This window comes from Xyrauchen texanus, chromosome 7 (assembly GCF_025860055.1).
Source record: "Xyrauchen texanus isolate HMW12.3.18 chromosome 7, RBS_HiC_50CHRs, whole genome shotgun sequence".
NCBI classification, from domain to species: domain Eukaryota; kingdom Metazoa; phylum Chordata; class Actinopteri; order Cypriniformes; family Catostomidae; genus Xyrauchen; species Xyrauchen texanus.
Window position 1 is genome coordinate 26,548,057 of NC_068282.1, and position 20,632 is coordinate 26,568,688.

The following is a 20,632-nucleotide window of genomic DNA, read 5'->3' on the forward strand; positions in this document are numbered from 1 at the left end:
TGATGGAATGCCTTCTGGTAGGCAGGATTGTGGACCACAAGAAGGACTTTTATACAGCACTACAACAGCTGGACAAACTCATAGCTCTCATATTTGAGGTTATTCCATTGGCCGGGATGCGCAGTGAGACCCAACCCATCCAGTCCTAGGTTAAGAGCATGCAGGAATGGCCACAATGTGAGGAATTTTAGCAAAGTTTTGGGCTATGAGGGCCCATCCTTCCATATATGGACTCAAGCCATAGCATGAGGGTTTGAAAACCCACCCCTTTACTTGTGCTTATTTTCTCTCTTTTCACTCCAAACATTTGACAAAAAAAGACACAAAAAAACGACATCTTACACAGAATTAGAATAGCATGTAACAAAAACTACTAGAATAAAATAAGAAATTACATAATAAACTCTCAATGTTACAAAAAATAAAAGTCAGTAAGAGACACAAATGGCTGGTTTTGGAGATGTAAGCTGGCTTTAGTATTTAATCTAATTGTATATATTTTTATCTGCTGTATTTCCATAATGACATTTTTATTTGATACTTAAAGACTCATATATAACATAATTAATAATCAGACACAATCACAGAGCACTCACACAGTTTCAGTTGGACTTGTTGAGATGTGCCTGCAGATAAGCTGTTTGACAAACAAGCCACCTAAAAAGCTCCCTAAAAAGCTCAAACTGGAAGGTAATGCATTACAGCTCAGAGACACACTTTATCTGTATACCATTTCAACTCATTGTAATGGCTCAATGGAAATGCACCCCAAACTAAATCAGCTGATTTGGCAAGTCAAGTCAAGTCAAGTCAAGTGGTTTTTATTGTCGTTTCAACCATATACAGTTAGTACAGTACACAGCAAAACGAGACAACGTTCCTCCAGGACCATGGTGCTACATAAAAACAACAAAGGACCAACATAGGACCACATGAGACTACACAGCGAAATAAAATACCTATATAAACTACCTATATATACCTATATAAAGTGCACGTGCAAACATGTGCAAAAAGTACAGGACAGTACAACGAATTACTGACAATGAACAGGACAATAGACAGTGCAGCGCCGACCAGTACTCAGTAGTGCAAAAAGATGACAGTTTCTAAAAATGTAAACATAACATACTATGAGATAATGTTCTATGCACATAGCAGTTATTGAGGTAGCAGACAGTTATAAAGTGACAGTAATTAAAGTGCAACTCAGGACACGTGTGTGTCAAACCAGTCTCTGAGTATTGAGGAGTCTGATGGCTTGGGGAAGAAGCTGTTACACAGTCTGGCCGTGAGGGCCCGAATGCTTCGGTACCTCTTGCCAGACGGGAGGAGGGTAAAGAGTTTGTGTGAGGGGTGTGTGGGGTCGTCCACAATGCTGGTTGCTTTATGGATACAGTGTTTTTTGTAAATGTCTTTGATGGAGGGAAGAGAGACCCCAATGATCTTCTCAGCTGTCCTCACTATCCTCTGCAGGGCTTTGCGGTCCAAACGGTGCAAGTCCCAAACCAGGCAGTGATGCAGCTGCTCAGGATGCTCTCAATAGTCCCTCTATAGAATGTAGTGAGGATGGGGGTTGGGAGATGTGCTTTCCTCAGCCTTCGAAGAAAGTAGAGACGCTGCTGGGCTTTCTTGGTGATAGAGCTGGTGTTGAGGGACCAGGTGAGGTTCTCCGCCAGGTGAACACCAAGGAATTTGGTGCTCTTGACGATCTCCACAGAGGAGCCGTCGATGTTCAGCGGAGTGTGTTCACCTTGTGCTCTCCTAAAGTCAACAACCATCTCTTTTGTTTTGTCGACATTCAGGGACAGGTTGTTGGCTCTACACCAGTTCCGTCAGCAGCTGCACCTCCTCTCTGTATGCTGACTCGTTGTTCTTGCTGATGAGACCCACCACGGTCGTGTCATCGGCGAACTTGATGATGTGATTCGAGCTGTGCATTGCTGCACAGTCGTGAGTCAGCAGAGTGAACAGCAGTGGACTGAGCACACAGCCCTGGGGGCCCCAGTGCTCAGTGTGGTGGTGGTGGAGATGCTGTTCCCGATCCGGACTGACTGAGGTCTCCCAGTCAGGAAGTCCAGGATCCAGTTGCAGAGGGAGGTGTCCAGGCCCAGCAGGTTCAGCTTTCCAATCAGGTGCTGGGGAATGATTGTGTTGAATGCTGAGCTGAAATCTATGAACAGCATTCGAACGTATGAGTCCTTATTGTCTAGGTGGGTGAGGGCCAGATGGAGGGTTGTGGTGATGGCATCGTCCGTTGAGCGGTTTGAACGATCACGCAAACTGCAGTGGGTCTAGTGAGGGGGCAGCTGGGTCTTAATCTGCCTCATGACGAGCCTCTCGATGCACTTCATGATGATGGGTGTAAGTGTGACGGGACGGTAGTCGTTGAGGCAGGACACTGAAGACTTCTTTGGCATGGGGATGATGGTGGTGGCCTTGAAGCACGTTGGAACAACGGCGCTGCTCAGAGAGATGTTGAAGATGTCGGTAAGAACATCTGCCAGCTGGTCTGCACATCCTCTGAGCACTCTGCCAGGAATGTTGTCTGGTCCAGCAGCCTTCCGTGGGTTGACTCTACGTAGAGTTTTCCTCACATCTGCCGTGGTAAGACAGAGCACCTGGTCGTTTGGAGGAGGGGTGGACTTCCTCGCCATCACGTCGTTCTGCACTTCAAACCGAGCGTAGAAGTCGTTCAGCGCATCTGGAAGGGAGGCATCTTTGTCACAGGCAACTGATGTTGTCCTGTAATTGGTGATGGCCTGGATGCCCTGCCACATGCGCCGCGTGTCACCGCTGTCCTGGAAGTGACTGTGGATTCTCTGGGCGTAGCGCGCTTTGCCTCTCTGATTGCCCGTGACAGTTTGGCTCTAGCTGTTCTTAGGGCTGCCTTATCGCCTGCTCTGAAGGCGGAGTCTCGGGACCTCAGCAGCGCGCGCACCTCCGCAGTCATCCACGGCTTCTGGTTGGAGCGTGTGGTGATGGTCTTGGAGAAAGTGACATCATCAATGCACTTGCTGATGTAGCTGGTCACTGATGCTGTGTATTCCTCCAAGTTGGTAGAATCGCCATATGTTGCAGCCTCCTGAACATGTGCCAGCCAGTACACTCAAAACAGTCCTGAAGAGCAGAGATGGCTCCTGCTGGCCAGGTTTTCACCTGCTTCTGAAGCGGTTTTGTGCGTCTGACGAGCGGTCTGTATGCTGGAATTAACATAACAGAGATGTGGTCTGAGTAGCCGAGGTGGGGGCGGGGCTCCGCCCGTCAGCGCCTGGGATGTTTGTGTAAACAAGATCAAGCGTTAGCCCCTCTCGTTGCAAAGTCCACATACTGATGGAATTTAGGGAGCACTGTCTTGAGATTTGCATGGTTGAAATCTCCGGCGACAATAAACAGTCCGTCGGGGTGAGCGTTCTGCAGTTCAGCTCATAGCCCCATACAGTTCACAGAGCTTCCTTAGCGTTAGCGCTGGGGAATGTAAACTCGGTTATGCAAACAGTGGTGAATTCCGTGGTAGATAAAAAGGTCTGCATCTAACAGTCACAAGCTCCAACAGCGATGAACAGTAACTAGAGACTAGCATAGAGTTCTTGCACCATTCCGTGTTGATGTAAACACACAAGCCACCACCGCGAGTCTTACCGCAGAGAGCTGTATTTCTGTCGGCACGAAACGAGGCATCCGGAACTCTGTCGCTGAGCCACGTCTCCGTGAAAACAAAGACGCAGCAGTCTCTAAACTCACGCTGCGTAGCCTGCTGGAGTCGGATATAGTCCAGTTTATTGTCCAGGGAGCAAACATTTGAGAGCAGGATAGACGGAGAGCCGGCCGGCTAGGGTTTGTTTTAGCCTAGCATGGACCCCGCCCTCTTTCTGCGCTTCCGCTTTCGCACACTGCTTACGACTTCCTCTCCCCGGCCACCGGCATCAGGCGACGCCGAGGGCTGGCGGCCTGGTCTCCGCAGCAAGCCGAGTACGCGTAGCGCCTCCTGCAGGTCATCATGCAGCTTGGTTTTTGCATGAGTCTTATATTTCAGTAGTGTCTGGCGATGGTAGACACGAACACCGGTTGCTCCGATGTCCATGTGTTGCAAAAGTCGGGCTTTTTTAACAAAAATAGCACCATTGTGGATCCGGAGTGGCCGCTGCGTGCTACTGCGCCGCCATCTTGGAACAATCCAAGATACAGCATATCCCCTCTTTCTGAGTCACCACAGATTCGGTCAGATGAGTAGCATTTATCATGCAAGGACCAGTGTAAGGGAATTAAATAAAGCAATAAATTCTCTATAAATAAAGCAGTGAAAAAGCCAAAAATAATGTAGTGTACAAATAATGTAATGTACAGGGCTCAAATATGAGTATTGTTTTCTGCCATCCTGGTCAGGTCAGTAGTTTTCATTCTTACTTGCCCTGATACCTAAAAAAAAGAGACATTTCAGCTATATAATTTTTATGCTTAAAACAAAACATAATATTCTTCATTTACTAATATAAGTACTAATATAAATACTAAACTAATTTATTAGGCTTAATTTCCAATAATAGCTGGAAATTATACAACTACAGTGTAAATGAAATAATAAAAGCTATAAATTCATGCACACATTTAAAAAAGCACATCTGAAAGTCACAAGTAGCACCTATTTAGATTTACTTTCTCATCTGAAAGTGAAAGGAGATTTATAGTAATAATTATTTATATATTGATCTGTTTCTCAATATAATTGCTTCAGAGTCATATGGATTACTTTGAAGCTCCAAAAATCACATAAAGGCAGGATCAAAGTTATGGTCACATTCACTTTTGTGTGGACCAATGGAGCTGAATTGATGAGATCATTTTCATTTTTGGGTGAACTGTCCATTTAAGATGTCACATAAGATTGGGCAAGTGACAGGTCCTCTGTTTGTTTTCTCTCTCCAATTTAAGAACAAATAAAAGTTGCACTTGCACTAATGAGGAGGATTTAGATGATTATAGTATTCAGCAATATCACCCCGTCATATTTAAAGCTGTCTTATGTTGACATCTTTTGACCCTAAACAAAAATGTACCAACATCTCGGCCGCAGAAAATTGTCATCCGAAAATGCCATAAATTGCTATTTTCGGTTTTCGGCTGAAAGGGAAAAAAAAGAAAAAACAGAATCTGTTACTATAAAATCTGGTAACAGAAACTCTCACATGGAGAAAAAGCATTGTTTAAAGACCACATCCCCAGAAGTGAAGTAGTCACTCTCATGGTTTTATCAAGAGTGGTTTCCAGTGCTCCGATAATGTGTGTTAATATGTGTCATTGCCGTTACTGTCAAGCTCCGATATGACATTGAAGAAGCATTTCATAATTTCTTATTATTACATTTACAAACTTTTTTAAAATTGACTGAGTAATGTGTCCAGAATTGTCTTTTTTGCTCAAGAACTTTAATTTGGGTGTATCATATCCTATGCATTCCAGCTTGGCCATGTAGCCCTAAAAGACCCAAAGTGATGTCCAGCAACATCCTTTGAGAGGATATTTAACATGCCTGTGTCTCAGATCTGGGCGGCTGTGAGCAAAGGCTGCTACCGTTTTGATATATGGGATATTTGACGCTTTACTTCTACCCTTAAACCGAACGATCGAGTACTGAAACATCTCAGCCCAAAAATGAACTCCAGCCTGAGTCATCAATGCTGCTGAAACAGGGAAAATAAATGCACATGTGTGGAGGATAAACTGGGCTTTTATCCTTTTAGCTGATCTAGCCAACAAATAGGTGGAAATAAATTTCACTCTAACGCTCCTGACAAAATTCTCCTTTTAAATGGCATTTCTGTGCTTTCAGCCCTTTATTAAGCCCTTACTGCACTAATGCCCCAGGACAAAGCATTAAAGCCTTTGTTTGACCTTTTGTTTTTGTTTATTTTCCTTCCTTCTTTCTTTTTTTTTTTATTCACCTCAATAGCAAGATGATATAACTTAAGCCTTAATGAGCAATTGGACTTGGACTTAAAGGCCCTGGCTGGATACTTCTACGTAGGGAGTTGAGTGCAATGATCTAGGAAGCACTGGCCCCAAACAGCACCCTTGCTGAGCTGCAGGACAGCTGTAATCTCGTCCTCTGCATCTTTTTCTAGCCAAAATATTTGGAGCAGAGCAGGCACGCACCTCAGGAAAAAGGCTTTTAGAGCTGAGCTCTTTGGATTCAGTATGATCCTTCTTAGCTCTCACTGGAATACCTTGGATCATCCCAATCTATCCAATGATGCGTCGGTTTGGAGTTCTTTGAAAATATAAAAACTCTATCCATGACAATATGTATTTTTGGTGAGCTTAATCCTGTTTGTCAGGGTTTAGCTTGGAATGGCACAAAAAACCCATGGCCCCAAATATAGCTGGTAATTCAGTCTTCTATTTCTGCCCACGTCTGAGTGAGGCTTCGCTCTGAATTTTTGACTTACTTTTACCACACTTCACTGGGGTGCCACATTACTGACTCATTTGCCACAGTATGACTTACCAAGTACAGAAATTACTCTAGAAACACATTATGTAAACATGCAAACACACCTCTGACTGTAGAGATCATGAAGTGTTTGAGTAAAGATTATATACCTTCAGCATAATGGTAAATTAAGTGACAGACAGACCAATAGCCAGATAGACTGATAGATTGACAGATTGACAGATCGATAGATAGATTAAGGCGTTTCATCTCCATTTGGCTATATAGGCTCTAATAAATTGTATGTTTTTAATGCAGTAAAATAAGGATTACAAAATAATAACAATGAAAGAACATCAGTGAATGGCTGCTGTTCATTTGTTTTGTGGTCATTTTTGATCGCTTTAAGTTGAGAGTGTGGATCTATTGACATTTCTTGTTTTGTTTCATTCATTACCATTAAAGGAACTAAAGAAGTACTTGTTTGTCTTCGCTGATTAAACAACTAGGATTCAAGCCAAATGCACTGTCTTTCAACAGCACATAAGAAACGGCTAGAAAACACATCCACTCAATGGACTCATACCCTCACTCTCCCATATGAAACCATTACGAAGGTTATAAATGAGAGCCTCTGACATAACAAAAATGTTGTGATTGCAACACATAAACATTCAGAATCCATTTGAACTGAAAAAAGTGACTGCCATTTCTCTCTAACTCCCAGACAGACTGAGCTTGCATTTGACCCTGCTGCACATTCAAAACTAAGCAATAACGGTTTCAAGACCATATGTTATGAAGCGTGTAACTGAGGATCAGAAGCTATGAGACAGAACACCAAATCAAATTATGAAACAAACCTCACACTCACTGAGATGGTGGGGGAAACCCAGCATCATACGGCAATCCTCACAAAGGTCAATCCAGCCCAAATATTCTGAATGTTTACTTAAGAAACCACACAAATGTGTGTGTTACTCAAGATCTCTCATGGCTTATTGCTTAGGTCACGTGATGTATCGTCGACTGCTGGCAGGAAGCGATTTTTTAAAGTTAATTAAGTTTTAATTATCTATTTTTTTTTTACACAAACCTATCAAAGACATTAATTGATTGACTGGATTCGTGTGGATTAATTTTATGCTGCCTAAATATGCCTTTTGGACCATCAAACAGCCAGCAGCCTGATGGCACCCATTCAATTGCATTGTATGAATAAACAGAGCTGAAATAAGCTTATAAAGACCTTCACTTCAGGTGTGCTGAAGAAGGAAGTTCATACACATCTGGGATGGCTTAGTGATTAAATAAATCATTAGAGGATTTAAATTTTTGGGTGAACTAATCCTTTCGCAGATTTTGAATGTGCTAAAATTTGACTCAATGTATATACAGTATATACCTATTTTCCTGTCAAATGCACTTATTTCCTTCTTAGGAAAGAACACAAAACAATATGTAACAATAATGCTTTATTAACATTTTCCAAACAAAGCCTTCCACAGTATATAGATAGAAATGCATTAAAATAGCACCAATTCAAGTAAAATTAAACGTTTCGCAAAGTCTAAGTGGGAGGTTGACTAATTGAAAGAACTATGAAACCATAAGCAGCATATTTATTGCAATGCACATTAAATCTCTTTACCTCTCATCCTCCACAGACTGTGGAAATCCACTTTGCTACAGCCATTGTGAAGCTGTATTCACAAATCACATCAGGGCGTCAATGCCAGCATCAAGTGCCGCATTGAACTCCACATGAAAAGCAATGGCAAACAATATCTCATTCTGCATTTTAGTGGTAGTTAAGACTTGATGTGCTTCTGTGGTAATTAAACAGCCAGGAAAGTCCTTGATTTCTTTCACAAGTCCCATCAGGGCTTGTTTTCTACAATAAATAGTATTAAGAGGTCCTTTCCCCATAATTTAATCACTAACATGTCTGTTTTGTGTGTTTTTTAGTGTGTGCAGTGTAATGACTCTGGGTGGGAGACATCACAAAGGTTCCGCACTTTTCCGACCAGTGTATACACTGGTTTATGCTTTGTTAATGTTAAATGCATAAACTGAGATTATGAAAAATTTGCATGTTAACTTTAATTAATGGCATGCGCTAACCTTGACACCTCTAATTATAAATAATAATCAGGAAAAACAATTCTTCTGCCAAATAATATAGCACATTAGTAAGTGTTTAAACCAACCACGATCTTGTAAAAAAAATAAAGATGCAGTGCAACAAACTGAACAAAATGCAGGTGTCTCGAGATGCATTTTTAAAAGTTGAAGTTCTTTGTAACTCGACACAGCATAAAAAATGCTGCATTGAAAAATAGCACAGACAGATGCAAAAGCGGATTCACTGTGAACACCCCCTAACTGTAGGCTGGTGCATTAATACAGAATGTATGAACACAGCTGTGCATTTCTCAACATGTCAAAAAGGACTCGGCTCATTCTATTTTAGAATTCATGGTCAGAACTATCCTTTTTATAATATTGAATAACTAATGACTTGCCAATATTTATTAAAGTTGTTCTATTTTCTGAGAATTTCATGTCTGTGTAAGAAAATCACTGGAATGTAGCTGCAACACACAAGAACACTAAATTTGCTTGAAAATGTTTGTTATTTATTAATAATATATATTTTCCTCCCCTTTTCTCCCGAATTTGGAATGCCCAATTCCCAATGTGCTTTAAGTCCTCGTGGTGGCATAGTGACTCGCCTCAATCTGAGTGGCGGAGGACGAATCCCAGTTGCCTCCGCGTCTGAGACCGTCAATCCGCGCATCTTATCACGTGGCTTGTTGAGCACATTATCGTGAAGACATAGCACGTGTGGAGGCTTCACGCTATTCTCCGCGCCATTCACGAACAACTCACCACGTACCCCACCGAGAGCGAGAACCACTTTATAGCAACCACGAGGAGGTTACCCAATGTGACTCTACCCTCCATAGCAACCAGGCCAATTTGGTTGCTTAGGAGACCTGGCTGGAGTCACTCAACATGCCCTGGATTCAAACTCACAACTCCAGGAGTAGTAGTCAGCATCTTTACTTGTTGAGCTATCAGCACCCTAAAAACAGCTGCTTTTGATGAGACCAGCCCCACTCTCTAGATCTGTGCGATGGATAGAAAGAGAGAGTGAGAAAAAATACAAAGAGAGAGTGAGAAAAGAGAAGTGTCTATTGGTAGGTGCTGGCAGCATGGTGTAAGGAATAAGGACTTCCTGCCAAGTAGATGATTTGGGTCAGTAGATAATTGCATTCCTGGATCACAGAGGGCTTGGTGGCAATTAATCCCGGCCGAGAGGCATGTGAGCAGGGGAACATGTTCACTGTGCAGTGGCAACTGTGGCCAGAGAGAGGGCCTGCCTGTTCCAGCCAGGAAGCTGAGCGGCACACTTGTCCTCATAATAGCCTGTGCCACAAACACAACAGCATGCAGGGAATGTGGTAGGAGTGCAGAGTAGGTGCATAAAACTCTAACTACTGCCAGGAATACTGCCCGTTTCTCTAAATGAAATTTGGGAAGCGAACAAAACCAGGAAGAAAACATTGTATTAGAACTTCTTAGAGAGGCAAGATGCAATTAAATTTCTGTGTATTGTAGCACAATTAGGAGAGGAGACATATTAAGTTAGAGCAAAGCACACGTAGTTCTAGTATCCCAGTGATTTTTTTTTTTTCTAGAGGTTTAAAAGGACTGCCTTTAACAGAACATTGATTATGCCTATCCATTTGAGAACTGATTTGTGAACAGATTTCAATGTACAGCATTGCTCTTCAATGAAAATAATTTTCACTTAGCCAGACTCCACCAAATATATTTATTTTTACAATTTTACAAGAAAATACATATTTTTCCACTTCATCCTTTTCACTAAGTTTGAGACAGACCCCTTACAAGTTCAATGGCAAGCCAATAATGGACAGAGAATTAGTTTAAAATGCCAGCAATGTCAACTCAAAAGGGTCATTTTTATTCTCTATAGACCTCAGAACACTTTGCTCATCTATTTTATCACTAATTTTACCTCTTTCCAATTTCTCTCTGGCTCCACTCTTTTGTCCATTGTAATAATAACAATTAGCATTGCACATTAAGAGTCTTTTGAGAACCTAAATCTAACTTAAAATTTGAAATTTGAGTGACAGCAAACATAACTTATTCTGAAAATCTTTCTATTTTATTCTATATTGCATTTTCCTTAAACATATACATACACACACACATATATATATATATATATATATATATATTTGCCCAAATGGTGCACATGATATTAGCTTGTTCAGGTGATTAGGGTTGGAGCTAGTAATAGGCCAATATATAGGCCATGCTGATATTTGATAATTTTCAAATTATTGCCAGATAACCGTGTTCGCTTGGCAGATTAACAGAAGTGTTAACATTCCCCTTGTGACAGTTCCAAAATCTACCAATGGATTTGACAATGGATTGTCAACACTTTGTTTTCAAGTTTATGCAAAATGTATTGCATTTGTTTAACTTTAGACATTTTGTGTACATCTGATTTGCTGTTAAACTGTATAATTTTTTAATTAATTTATATCAGACACAGGCAATCCTGCTCTCTAGATATCGATATCAACCAATGAAAAACCCATATCGCTTAACCACAAGTTGGAGTTAAACTCAGCAGGACAGTGGCCCTGAAGAACCAGAGTTGAATACACCTTGTTTAATTATTATGAACCCACTATGCACCCTCAATGCGCCCATCTGCCGCATCCACACTGGTGCGGACTTAGAGGAGGAGCACAAGGGCTGGGTGTGGCATTTAAGGAGCATAAAAAAAACTTGACTGTAGTGACTTTTTGCTAAAATGGCGTATTCATTTTCGAAATGCTCTCCTTCCACACTGCCACTTTCAAGTTTTTTCCAAAAGATTCTCGTCCACACCGTAACATACGGAAAGCTTAAATCCCCTTACTGCGCATGTGAAACATCCCTGTTCCATTTATGGTCTAAAACCCAAATGTACTCATTATCTATCGCCGGACAGCAATTCCGAGTAAACTTCCCGCCGCCTTTGAAGGAATGCAATGTGAAGGTTGAACAAAGTAAAATTTTCTTTAACAATGCTAACAAAGTGGGTAGCAGGCACAACGACACCGCTACAACATGGGTAGACATCTTGATTGTTTTGGGTTGAATGGATCGCATGAGGATACAAATACATCATCGTTTTCATATATCTAAGTTTTCCCTGTCCATACTAGAATGTGAAGATGCTGTTTTCAAATGTATCCACTTGGGAGAGCATTTTCTAAAAGCTCATTTTTTGCTGGACAAAAATGTTGTCTCAGTTTGGTCCAAAACGAAGGCCAAAACAGAGAGAAATAGATGTGTTTTTCAAATGAAAACATTCATGTGGACAAGTTAAATTTTCCACCAAACAGATGAGGTTTTTAAGGTTAATGCTCTATTGAGTTTTAAAACAACAAAACCTACCTCGATTAGTCAGCGTTAACAACATCGTCAATAACAAAGTGGCGACAACATTTTCATTGTCTAATAGTTGTTTGATGTAATTTAACGTAACATGAGATCACATTAAATTCTAATGATGATGCGCACGAGAGCAGCACTTTAGATTGCGTATGACTGAGGAGAGGAAGAAAACAGCTCACAGTCCAGATGCAAAACTTTCCAAATAGCTTCATGTAATGTAGAGTTTTAAAACAACAAAACCTACCTCCCTACCCCTAAATCATAAACCTAAACGTGACAAGAAAACTGCAAATGCTGAATCAACCACTTAATTTTGTGGTGCTTCCATAACAATTTCAGCACACTTGCTGACTTGCAGGCTCTTCAGAACTCGCACCCTGGTTCTTTGCAACACACTATCAGTTTTTGATTATTCTTAAACAAGCTTGTAAATGTAGTTGGATATGTACTGCTACGAGCCACATAATGTGCAACATGTTTCACTGAGACAAGGTAGCATTTGGTACAAGGTTTAACACAAAGTTATCTGTCCAGGATCTTTCACACATTAATCCAGTGAGGCTAATATCTTATTTTTGGCTGGATTTGGCTGTTTAAGCCTGCTGTCATAAGTTTAAACAATTGAAAAGCCATAAGAGATGCACACACACACACATATACATGGTTGGTTCACAATTTGTCCATAACTACATCCAAAGCACAGATTTTGCCACTTTGTTTAGATATAAAAAGCTCCATATTCATGATATAAGCCTTAGAATGTTTTCCAAAAATGGGCCCATCTCCACTGATCCATCCTAAATTAAATGAGGCACAAGAATAACTGGCACAATGCTGTAGCAGAAACAAATATCACAGCTACATTTAACAGGCCAGCATCAACCTCTCCATTGGGGCTGTGATGTAGGGTTTTTGGTAGCTTTTTTTCTCTCTGTCATTAAGCCAACAAGCCTCAACAAAATAACAGGACTAGTAAAATGGCATCTGTTAGTCTGGCACATGCAACATTTTGAGCTGGGCTCCATTTACATACAGCCCGTGCGTCAGAAGAAATTAATCTGCCAATGACCTCTAATACCAAGAGCCCAGGGCTGTAGCCCCTGTGTGTGTGTGTGTGGGGTATAATGCCTTTTTTTTGGCAGATCACAAATCTGCATCTCTGCAACAAGGGACTAATAATAACACGACTGTTATATCTTGGCAAGTTTAATCTAACTTTAATACTGTGTGAATATGGGCTAATGGGCTCATGGGCTTTCAATACATTAAATCAGTGATTACATAGCTTTGCTTTCCGCAGAGTCACATACATTTTGTGCATTACATATTTAATGTCAAAAGCACAAATAAATTAAAAGAACTGCTTTGATAAATTAAAGTAATAAGATACAAGAAGCCACATATTAACGTGACTTTGCCATGGGTAAGAGGTGTTAAAGGCACAACGCAAAGTTCTTTGGTAAAAGGGAGATTTTGTAAAATGGTGACAATGGCAATATGATAAAAGAAACCACTGTTTAATAAATAGTTCGATTTATACTGATCATTAATATTATTAATAATAAATAATTAGTCTTGACAATAATATAGTTTATTACCTTAACTTGAGGCAGTTTACGGTTTGCTAAGCAACTTGTAATGCGACTGATGTGTGATAATAGATGTGTGAATCGGCTATTTTACAATGGCTTCAAACACAATCCAATCAGTATTTAAATTCAGAACAATCCATTTTATAACAATAAATAGCTGGTCCTTGAACACATACAGTAAGTAGATCTTAAGAGCTCAACAGTAATCTGTGCTTAAAATGAATCAATTCTGATGTGCCTGTAACATTCCACAGACATGGATGCTCTTCCTGAAATTGTAACAGTGCACATTTCTTGAAGTGGGCTTTGCAAGGCTGTCAAACATGTTCAGTTGTAATGAACAGACATTTTTTCACTGGTCTAGTCCCATTAGTACAGAGTATGTGCAAAAAAAGTGTAGTACAAGTAAGATGGGAAACTGGGATTCAGTTTTTTTTTTATTTTATTTTAAAAATGTAGTTAAACAGATTTTATAAAAAACTATTGTAAAATTTTTTGATTGATTTTTTTTAGGATCATGTCGTCCTGACTTTCAATCTCAACATTCACTAAGTAAAAACTAATGCTCAGACCTTGCTTAATTGCTTAGAACTTGTAAATAAAGGAATTACGCATACAAATAGAAAGCAATCAGACCCTTAGTGTGAATCATTTTATAAGCAGCAGATAATAATCCACTTATTTAACTTAACTTTCCTGCAATCGGTTTCACCTTCTATTGCTCTCGTTAATCAATATTGAAAGTGTATTTGTTGTCAGGAGATTCTCTCGGATTGACAACACTTCACAAAAACAAACACCAGATCGCTCCCAATCTGGAGACGCAAATATCTTGAAAAATGAAGGACAGCAGTGGGAAGTGAGTTAGAGTAGATTAAAATCTTAATCCAGTTTCTTCAGATATTTGGTGGAGTATTCTCAAGGCAGTGCTAGCAAAGATTGTGTAACCATGTCTCAGTGTGCCATAAAAAAAATATGACAAATTATGTAATATTTCTAAGAATCAAAAAACAAGGCAATAAATTAGTAGAGGTGGGGGAAATAAAAAAAATAAAAATTATTGTGATATTTTTACCTCACAATACCGAGGATGTGCAATACAACCAAATTTCATAATCGACTACTCGTCGTTGTTTGAACGACTAGTCAACTAGTCGACTAGGATAATAATGTATAATTAGGCTCCGTTATGTTCACGTGACCCCAAACAAACGCCTTTCACAGGGATAAACGGATGCTACGTGCAGCACTTCAACATGGCCATATATTTAACAATATATATAACATCTTATTGAAAAAAAACGATCAAAAGTAAGAAATAAGAAAGGCTCCGATACAGAGTGGCACAAAACCATTTATGTGCATCCTAAATGCAGAATAATGCAATTCAATGTAACCGAAGCACTTCAGGGCGTTCCTCGCTGCACATTTAAAAGTGCAGATCTGCATGATAATATTGTGGATACACATATAGTACAAGGCATCAAGCAGTTTAAAAAACCTTTTACTGCAACAATTTATTAAAGCAAAATCTGTCAAAGAATGTATTCTCTCCAACGTACCTCACAAATACAGGAATATTACTCACAGCAGAGGATTTCATGTCTGTCAGCGATTGTCTTGAAATGTATTGTTGATGCAGCACTTTGCTGTAATAACAGCGCTTAGAAGACTAAACCTAAAGCATTAAAAAGATTAAACTTCTTGCAGAGGTTATTCACTGTTAAGCACAGCAAGCTTCAGTATCATCTCTGAATTAGTAGTCGACCTCACAAATGAATGACTAGTTGATTAGTCGACCACCCTGGCACATCCCTACACAATACTAAAGCAATATAACATAATACAATATAATGTATTAAAGTATATTTTTAGTTAAATTTTTCACATTAATATCTTTGGCAAAAATACAAAATTAAAAAGTAAAAACAGAATTACCACCAATAGAAAAGGTGTGAAAATTTTAAATAAATCAACAAATTCTTGATTATTTCTATTCAACCAAAATGTAAATGCAAAAATAGACTCATTTATAAGAATCTTTGCCCATACAACATGATAAACTGCGACAATTTCATGCTAAAAACATGCTCGAAACAAGAAACAATCACTTGCATCATTATTTCTTGTGACACTGACATGCTCTATGTTAGGGCTCTACAACGAACTAAAGCACCCAAATTTAATGAAGATGAATGAGAAACAAATTAGTAAAAGATCACAATATATCACAGTTTTAAATCAAAAGAGTACCATATTGTGTCCCATTTATCGCTAAATTTTTTTTCAAAAAGGTCCCTGCTGATTCCCACCCTTATACATTACTTGTTTTTTTTTTCCAAGTCTCAAGGGCTTAGAAATAAAAAAGCTATCACTGCAATGTGCCGTTTAATTTAAGCACTTGTGACTGCCCTCTGACTAATTGAAAACAAAAATCAAGGGCTAACCATCACCTACAGAAACAGCATGATTCATCACACAATTGGGGTCATGAATAAATAAAACAGAAGTCAAGAAAGACTTTGTTAGTTAAGATAAAACAGGCCAATGATTCATGACTCCGGCTGCTGTTTGCACTGCCTCCAAACTAAATTAAGACAAGTGTTGAGGAGCTTGCAGTAAACTTTGCCTGGAGACAACCAGGGTTGCATATGAAGGCTTTCAGTACTGTTGAGTGCAGAGTAATGAGATTATCACACTGTTCTATCATTAAAGTCGGTTATATCACTCCTTACAGCTATGCAAAATCCCATTAAGGTCTACCTTTCCTTGCCACAGCTATGCCATGTTACTAGATAAATGTGAAGGTGTAAACAGCTAGGGAGTTTAAAAACTGTTAGTGTACTAAAAGTCAAGAACAAAATAGGTGGGTAACAGCATGCTTAGTTCAACATTCCTTTACAACAAAGTAGAATTAGATTTACCAAATAAATGAAAGTAATTGAGATTCCAAGGACAGAGGGTTAAGGCTTAACTAAATGCATAAATGTTCACTAACAAAGCACTTTGTACTTAATATAGTGCTTAGTGAGTGTACATTCATACATTTCATACACCTACTTATTCAAGTCATTATCTAATCAGACAATCGTGTGGCAGCCAATCGTGTGGTGTGCAATGCATAAAATCACGCAGATACAGGTCAGGAGCTTGAGTTAATGTTCACATCAACCATCAGAACGTGAAAAAATTTGATCTCAGTGATTTCGACCGTGGTATGATTGTTGGGGCCAGACGGGCTGGTTTCAGAATTTCTGTAACTGCTGATCTCCTGGGATTTTCATGCAAAACAGTCTCCAGAGTTTACTCAGAATGTTGCCAAAAGCAAACACATTCTGCTGCAATTCAGCGGACAGAAATCTGATGGTGAGAGAGGTCAACGGAGAATGGCCAGACTGGTTCGAGATGACAGAAAGAATACGGTAACTCAGATAACCACTCTGTACAATTGTAGTGAGCAGAATAGCATCTCAGAACACAACACGTCAAACCTTAAGGTGGATGAGCTATAACAGCAGAAGACCACATTGGGCACATTATTAGGACCATAGTGTCCTAATAAAGTGATCAGTGAGTGTATATGCATTATATAACAAAATATAAAAAAGGCATTATTTTTAAGAAATATAGCATGATACATTTTTCAAGAAATATTTTAGCTATATATAAATTTAGCCATTATAAATAATACATGTTGAGTTCAAAACGTAATGCGACTTGTCCATAGTTGGCTTATAAAAGTAAAAACAAATAGTAGTAAGAAAAGCTCAAGCACCATATGTTTGCAAATATACTATTCTAGATGTGGTGACTGTAAACCATGCTTTTGACAATTTAACATTTTAGAGGGCGCAAGACTTTCTCCTCCATTAATGGAAAAAGTTATGAATCCAAACCCATGAAACATTCAATGCGTCTTGACAGCCAAGAGAAACAAAAAGGTAAAAAGCATCAGAAAGCTCCTTATGATATCTTACTGACTGCTACACCAAGCATCATGTTAGTCCTGTTAAACAGCATTATACAAGCAAGATGAAACACATCTGTTAAAGTGAAGTAAAAGCATCAATAACTCAAATAAAATCATTACATGGTTTTGGTCATCCGTTTGCCAAATATACAAAATAAATCCTGAGACAAAACAATGCACATTGATTATTAATTGGCTTGACTGGCATTACCAACAATACTGTGTGAAAGCAGTATAGCTCATTTTTAAACTGCCTTTAGAATGTGGTTAGAGAAATACACAGCCCTGCCTGAACAAACCATTCCTTTTAAATGTAAATAAACTGTGTTGCAACCATGTATGTGAGGTCTTTCCCTTTAAAGGTAGTATAGCTCAACATATTTGGTAGTTTTTCTTCAGGCCATGAGTAATAGCCCATACTTCAGAAATAACTCTACGGTCTCTACTTTCTAATATATCTGACAGAAAACGTAGAGAGACACTCCACAATTCCACACTATTCCGAATCGATTCCTTCTGCAAATATTATCAAAATATGAAAACCCAGCACAAATTAGAATCAAATGTTATGTGTATATATATGTGTATATATATGAATCCAGCCTTGGTAAACAGCGAAGGAAGAACTGTTCTTTAAATACACAAAACAATATAGAGCACAGACAACTGAAAATAATTGCACACATGTCAGAGCACAAAGTCACCTTCACCTCACAACCATGCGAGTAAGATAATATGAACAATAGCATGACTGAACAAATAAAAAGGCAATTCTATACTGAAATAAAACATTATTATAAAAATCCTCCAAGAACATATCAGATGGATTCTACTGATCTTGAACACCAAGGCCACAAACAGCTCTTGTTTTGTGACATGAAGTGTGGAACAGCAATTATAAACAAGGGTAGAGAAATGTGCCACATGTATGCACCAAAGTTAACATCTATACATATCCAAAAAGAGAAGAGAAGACAAGACAAGAGAAGATACTTACAGCATCCCATGTGTCTACAGTATGGAGTAAAGACAAGCCCTTAGCCAGGCCCTTATGCTGTTAAAATGGCTCATTGCCCTTCTTCCTGCTGCACTGTGCAGTCATGAGGAGGTAAACATTTCCAAATATGGAAATATAAATAGGCAAAAGATTTGGGGCAAAATTTGATTCGACTTGCTTTTTTGGTCTGGAATGCCTCTTTTTCAGCTGGCCAGAGTAACATTTAAGCCAAGTTTGTGGTTCATACCATTTGCAGAATAACAATGATAATTGCTAAGAGTTCTTAAAGAAAGGGGCGCTAGCAACCTTACAATGGCCTACAAGAACAAGACAAACCACAGTATCTAAAAGTACTCTAGAATGCTTTGCCTACGCCTGTGAGAAGACAACACAATTAAACCACTAGACCCTGAGAGAGCTGACCTATACTGTATTAATATGAGAGAGACATTAAGTTTTCTCTAATACTGATAAAACAATGCATGCCACAACAGACCATATTAAAGACAATTCTGGCAAAGAGTTCAAAATAAATTATAATATAAAATATTATATAAAAATGTAAAGTTCAATGTATATGAAAACATGAATACTCAGTGAATGATATCAACTGTTTTAGTGCAAGACTTTCAATGAAATTTCTGTAAGATCCTCACACAAAGTCTCAGAATACTTTGCACACAAGTCTGGATTACATTTATGGTTTGTGTGTGTGTTTACCGAGGAATTTATTTTTAGGTTACAAACTGGTAATTTCAAGGGTATTATGCTATAAATGTGGTTTTTGAGGACATTTCTAGTGTCCCCATAATTCAAATCACTTAAAAAATTACTAAACGATATTTCTGGAAAATTAAAAAATGCAGAACGTTTTTTGTGAGGATTAGGGGTAGGGTTATGGGATAGAATCTTTAGTTATTAGTTTGTACAGTATAAAAATCACTATGTCTATGGAGAGTACTCATAAGGATAGCCACACCAACATGTGTGTGATTGTGTGTGTTTCTGGTGCTTGACAGTATCAACGTCTACTTTCTTTGTATAGAGAGGAGCAGCCTGGACATTTGACTAAGTATGCCTTATGAAAACTATCAAAAAATGTCCGGGTCATGTTTTACCCCAAAATGAAAAGGAAAAACTAAATAAACATATTTTGCATAAAGAAAATTAACCTTTTTTCAAGATAGTAAAAAAAAAAAAACAGTCTCTACATAGTATATTTTTTCCATAGTGAAATTATTTTCATAACAACACAGTTGTGTACTGTAACACCAAAAAATCACATTCTTATTGCTGTAATGTAAAATAATAATAATAAAGTACATTGTAAAGTTCATTGTAAGCATGTACTGTATCATGGTAGTATTCATTGTACTGATTTAGATTCATGCAAATTTGAATTTAATTGTGTATAAACAGGATGATTTTCATAATTTTATTGAAGTTGTTTTTTTTTTACATTAATGAGAATTATATATTTTTTGCATAACAGTAATGAGAATTTAGGAGGAAAATGCGCTTAATTGTAAAAAATAACATCACAATGGAAAATTACAAATTTTAATGATGCTGAAAATAGGCAAAAACGAATATATTTATACAAAACAGAATTTCTTGGTTTTCCCCTTTACCTTGATGTGAATTATGACCCAGACATTTAATCAAGAGATTTACCCAAATATCTCCATTTATGCTCTGTGGAAGAAAAACAAACATACTATCATAAACTATTCCTTTAAGATTAACTTCAAATTTAAACAAGAAAGCACTCTTGTATTGTTTGCACACTGAGCAGGAATTGTTTTCCTTTACTACTTGTACAGAACAGATTGCAACTATTGTCCAAACAGACTGATTTCACATAGTGAATTTGGAAACTTGGTTGACTTTTCTTGAGCCAAACTCGGTCTGTGCTTACCGAAATTCAAAGCACTGCCCCAGTGGCCTAAGCAGGAAGTGATTTAGAACGTGAGAGCATATGTCAGCTCCTCTTTCTAGAGAGAGGTTCTGTCTGCGTCCTGCAAGACTACTATAAGACACAGCAATACAAGGCACACCAACTACACATTACATCCCCTCCAAATAACCAGCGAAATCCTGAAGTCTTGGAACAGTTTGATTGGCCACATTCATACACTGTTTGTTGTGTTTAT

At 38.7% G+C, this 20,632-nt stretch overlaps 1 protein-coding gene across 2 annotated transcripts in view; it reads right to left on the reverse strand.

Annotated features, from left to right (window-relative positions):
- LOC127646513 (lipoma-preferred partner homolog) overlaps positions 1-20,632 on the reverse strand; it is a 308,283-nt gene that overhangs the window by 277,829 nt on the left and 9,822 nt on the right. The window contains exon 1 of one of the 2 annotated variants that reach the window (XM_052130235.1): positions 18,480-18,528. The exons of the other annotated variant lie outside the window; for it this stretch is intronic. The gene's annotated coding sequence lies outside the window, so the exon portion shown is untranslated. Of the gene's footprint in view, positions 1-18,479; positions 18,529-20,632 lie in introns of those variants that run through there. 2 annotated transcript variants of the gene reach the window in all.